Below are 6000 nucleotides of genomic sequence, written 5' to 3' on the forward strand. Positions count from 1 at the left end.
GGGTCACTTGTAGAGATGTGGATGGACCTAGAGACTGTCGTACAGAGTGAAGTAAGTCAGAAAGAGAAGAACAAATATCGTATATTAATGCATATTCGTGAAACCCAGAAAAAAGGTACAGATGAACTGGTTTGCAGGGCAGAAATAGAGACACAGATGTAGAGAACAAATGTACGAACAACGGGGGAAAGTGGTGGGGGGTTGTTGGTGGTGGGATGAATTGGGAGATTGGGATTGACATATATACACTAATATGTAAACAATAGATAACTAATAAGAACCTACTGTATAATAAAATAAAATTCAAAAGACAATTAAAAAAAAACTTTCAAAAGACAGAGCAAATCTTGAAAACAGCAAGAGAGAAGTGAATCCTCAGTACGAATATCTGCAGAATTCTCATCGGACATTTTGGAGGCCAGAAGACAAGGGGGTTGATATGTTAAAAGTCTAAAACAAAAAAGTCAACCGAGAGTCCCTATCCAGCAAATCTGTCCTTCAAAAGTGAGGGAAAAATCAAGACATTACCAGATAAAAGCTGAGAGGTTTGTTGTCATTAGACCTGTCCTGCAAGAACTGCTCAGGGGAGTCCTATAGGATGACATGAAAGGACACTGGACAGTACCTCAAAGCCCTATGGAGAAATAGAGATCTCAATAAAGATAAATACATGGGCAATTATAAAACCAGAATTACTATAACAATGGTTTGTAACCATACTTTTTGTTTTCTATAACCAAGAAACATACCTTTGAAGAAAAAAATATTAATGTGAAAGCTTGTGTTACTGTAACTTTGGTTTGTAACTCCAAATTGTGTTTTCTACACAGTTTAGGAAATACATTGAGAAGAATTACTAGTTTCTGTTTTGTGGCACATGATGTATAAAGATGTAACCACCAAAAGGGGTGGGACAGAGCTGTAAAGGAGGAGCATTTTTGTTATTGAAGTTAAGCTGCTATAACTTCAAATTAGAATGTTATAACTTTAGGATGTTAAATGGAATGCTTATGGTAAACACAAGGAAAATGGCTACAGAATATATGGAAGAGGAAGTTAAGAAGGAGTTTAGACAGCTCACTGCCAAAAAACAGAAAGAAAAGGAGACAGGAATGCAAGAAATGAGGAACCAAAAAGCTATAGGGCATACAGAAACATAGGCTGTAAGTCAGAAACGTTTACAAGAGACAAAGAAGGATATTATATATAACAAAAAGCTTCTGTATAATAAAGTACAGCAAGAAGTTATAACAATTATAAACACTTAACATAACTAATGACCAACCATCAAAATATATGAAACAGAAACTGAGAGAATTGAAGGGAGAAATAGTTCTACAATAATCGTTCTACCCCACTCACAATAATGGATTAAGAAAACAGAAGATAAATAAGGAAGAAATACTCAGGGGATAGTCCTATAGTCCTTTAAACACCACAATAAACCAACTAGATCTAACAGACATTTACAGAGCACTCCTCACAACAGCAGCAGCACACACAGTCTTCTCAAGTGCACTTGGGACATTTTCCAGGATAGACCATAGGTTAGACCTCAAATTAAATCTCAGTAGATCTTAACATATAGATATCATACAAAGTATCTTCTCTGACCACAAGATGAAGTTCGAAATCAATAACATAAAACTGGAAAAGTTACAAAATTGGGGAAATTAAACAACACTTTTTTTTTTGAGTATCGTTGATATACAATGTTGTGTCAGTGTCAGGTGTACAGCCCAGTGATTCAATTGTACATGGACATATATGCATTCTTTTTCAGATTTTCTCATATAGGTTATCACAGAATATTAAATAGAGTTCCCTGTGCTATGCAGTAGGTTCTTCTTGGTTACCTATCTTATATACAGTAGTGTGTGTGTGTTCATCCCAAGCTCCTGATTTATCCCTCCCCTCACGTTTCCCCTTTGGTAACCATAAGTTTGTTTCTGTTTTGTAGATATGTTCATTTGTGTCATATTTTAGATTCCACATGTAAGTGATATCATATGGTATTTGTCTTTCTCTTTCTGACTTACTTTGCATAGTATGATAACCTCTACGTCCATCCATGTTGCTGCACATGGCATTATTTCATTGTCTTTTATGGCTGAGTAATATTCCATTGTGTATGTGTACGACATCTTCTTTATCCATTCCTCTGTCAATGGACATTTAGGTTGTTTCCATGTCCTGGCTATTGTAAATAGTACTGCAATGAACATTGGGGTGCATGTATCTTTTCAGATTATGGTTTTCTCACGATATATGCCCAGGAGTGGGATTGAAGGATTATATGGTGATTCCATTTTAGTTTTTTGTTGTTGTTGTTGCGGTACACGGGCCTCTCACTGTTGTGGCCTCTCCTGTTACGGAGCACAGGCTCTGGACGTGCAGGCTCAGTGGCCATGGCTCGCAGGCCCAGCCGCTCTGGAAGATGTGGGATCTTCCCGGACCGGGGCACGAACCCGTGTCCCCTGCCTCGGCAGGTGGACTCTCAACCACTGCACCACCAGGGAAGCCCTCCATTTTAGTTTTTTAAGGAACCTCCATACTGTTCTCCATAGTGGCTGTACCAATTTACATTCCCACCAGGAGTGTAGGAGGGTTCCCTTTTCTCCACACCCTCTCCAGCATTTATTGTTTGTAGACCTTTTGATGATGGCCGTTCTGACCGGTGTGCTGGTGCCCACTGTAGTTTTGTTTTGCATTTTTCTCATAATTACTGATGTTGAGCATCTTTTCATGTGGTTTTTGGCCATCTGTATATCTTCTTTGGAGAAATGTCTGTTTAGATCTTCTGCCCATTTTTTGATTAGGTTGTTTGTTTTTTTGACATAGAGCTACATAAGCTGTGTGTATATTTTGGAGATTAATCTCTTGTTGGTCACTTTGTAAACAATACACTTTTTAAAAAATTGATTTTATTTATTTATTATTTTTGGCTGCGTTGGGTCTTCGTTGCTGTGCGCAGGCTCTCTCTAGTTGCGGCGAGCGATGGCTTCTCATTGTGGTGGCTTCTCTTGTTGCGGAGCACGGGCTCTAGGCACGCAGGCTTCAGTAGTTGCAGCACGTGGGCTCAGTTATTGTGGCTCGTGGGCTCTAGAGCGCAGGCTCAGTAGCCGTGGCTCATGGGCTTAGTTGCTCTGTGGTATGTGGGATCTTCCCGGACCAGGGCTCGAACCCGTGTCCCCTCTATTGGCAGGCATGTTCTTAACCACTGCAGCACCAGGGAAGTCCAACAACACACTTTTTTTTTTTTTCGGTACACGGGCCTCTCACTGTTGTGGCCTCTACCGTTGCGGAGCACAGGCTCCAGACGCACAGGCTCTGTGGCCATGGCTCACGGGCCCAGCTGCTCCGCGGCATGTGGGATCTTCCCGGACTGGGGCACGAACCTGTATCCTCTGCATCGGCAGGCGGACTCTCAACCACTGCGCCACCAGGGAAACCCCAACAATACACTTTTAAACAACCAATGGATCAAGAAGAAATTACAAGGGAAATTAGAACAAATGAAAATGAAAACACAACAAAATTTATGGGATGCAGTGAAAGCAGTGCTGAGGGGGAAATTTACAGCTACAAATGCTTATATTAAAAAAGAAGAAAGATCTGAGGTCAATAACCTAACTTTACAACTTAAGGAACTAGAAAATAACAAACTAAACCCAAAGCTAGCAGAAGGAAGGAAATGATATAGATTAGAATAGATTGGAAAGCTTAGTATTTTTTGTTGAAAAAAACCTCCTGTTTCTTTGCATGTCTAGTAGGCTTTGGTTGACAACTGGACATTTTTGATAATAGAGTGTAGCAACTCTGGACTTTATTTTTCTGAGGTGGTTGTCCTTTGGAAACTTACCTGGACTTAAACTTCAGCATCTCTTCCCCTGCACTCTGCAGCCACTGGTGTGTCTGCTCGTTTTTTTACGATTATTTTTATTTATTCGTAGGGGTCACCCCTGAGTCTTTCTAATGTGGTAGTCAGCAGTGATTTTGGTTTAACCCAAATACTCTGAGCCTGTAGGCCTCATACCCTCTGCTGATCAATCTGGGTTGGGGAATGCTTTCAAGCGCCCTTGGCTTTCACTTTTCCCCATGCTCTCCTGGGTCTCTCCCACTCATACGTTGCTCCCCAGTTAGCCAGGCATGTGGGGAGAACATAACTCAGCCCTTTTATGGTTTTCTCACTTCCAGGATGTCTGTCACATTTTTGACTGACCTGCTGCTTGCCCTAACTTGGACTGCCTCTTGGGCTGGTAAGGCTGCGTGTTTTGATCATTCATTCACAACTGAATCCACCATTTTTGGCCAGCACAACTGTAGGTTTCTGCAGCCAGTCCCACATTGGTAAGACAGCTACTTTTTCCAACCAGGGTTGAGGGGTGGGTTTTGAAGGGATGGGAGCCTCAGTCCACAGGGCCACGGACTCCTCCTGCTCCTATCCTAAGCACCGCCGGGTTTTAAAAGCGAACACTTCTCATTTTGATGTCTGCCTTTGCGGTATTTCCAATGCCCTGAAGTTGTTGTTCTTGACCATTTCCCCCAGTTTTATGGGGGTTTTTTGGTTTTTGTTCTTTGCTGCACCGCGAGGCTTGTGGGAGTTTAGTTCCCTGACCAGGGATCGAACCCGGGCCCTCAGCACTGAGAGCTCGGAGTCCTAACCACTGGACTGCCAGGGAAGTCCCAATTTGTTTGTTCTTTGCAAGGAGGAATTGAGCACCTCTTTATACTGCCGTGACAGGAAGTCCTTCTTCTCATTCTTTATTATCATTTCAAATGAAGAAAGTGAGGCTCAAAGAGATGAAGCCACTTGCCTGAGGTCCTGCAGTTAGGAAGCAGGGGAGCCAGAGTTAAACTCAGGAACTCTATTAAAGAAGTTTTATTTAAGCCACGTAATTTGACAAGTTTTACATACGAATATGCCCGTGAAACCATCACTACCACCAAGATAATAAACATATCTATCACATGTCTCTTTCTAATCCCTCCTGCCCTTCCCTCACCTCTAGGCAACCAGAGATCTGCTTTCTGTCACTATAGTTTGCATTTCCTAGAATTTTATATAAATGGAATCATAAGTCTGTACTCTTTTTTTCTGGCTTTTTTCAGTCAGCATAATTGAAATCCGTCCATGTGGTAGTATATATCAATAATTTATTTCTTTTTATTGCTAAATATTCTGTTGCATTAATATGCAAAAGTTTATCTGTTGACGGACATTTATGTTGTTTCTAGATTTGAGTTATTACAAGTAAACCTGCTCTGAACATTTGCGTACAGGTCTTTGTGTGGGATACGCTTTCATTTCTCTTTGGTCATACCTAGGAGTGGGACAGCTGGACCATATGGAAGGTGTGTGTTTAACATTTTAAATAAACTTTTAATTCAGAATAATTTTAGATTTACCAAAAAGTTTCAAAGATAGCATCTTCCATTATTGTAATTCATTTGCCAAGGTGAAGAAACTGACATTGGTACATTACTATTAAAGTCCAGACTTTATTTAGATTTCACCAGTTGTGTTTTTTTTTTTTTTTTGCGGTACGCAGGCCTCTCACCACCGTGGCCTCTCCGCTCCGGATGCGCAGGCTCAGCGGCCATGGCTCACGAGCCCAGCCGCTCCGCGGCATGTGGGATCGTCCCGGACCGGGGCACGAACCCGCATCCTCTGCATCGGCAGGCGGATTCTTAACCACTGCGCCACCAGGGAAGCCCCTGTGGGTTTTCTTTGGTTGCCTCCTGGGTCCTTTGGGTGTTGGGTGCGCAGGCGCAGTGTGGGCGGGCGCACGTAGGCGGCAGGCGGGTGCGCAGGCGCAGTGGGCAATGGGCGCCGAAAGCGCAGGAGCAAGTGCCCCGGGGCGGAGGGCGCACGTGGCCCGTGGACGGCGGGCGCACAGGCGCAGTGGGCGATGGGCGCTGAATGCGCAGGCGCAGGTGGGCGGCAGGCAGGCGCGCAGGCGCAGTGGGCAGCGGGCGCACGTGGTAGGCGGGGCCTCA

Source organism: Delphinus delphis, chromosome 19 (assembly GCF_949987515.2).
Source record: "Delphinus delphis chromosome 19, mDelDel1.2, whole genome shotgun sequence".
NCBI lineage: Eukaryota > Metazoa > Chordata > Mammalia > Artiodactyla > Delphinidae > Delphinus > Delphinus delphis.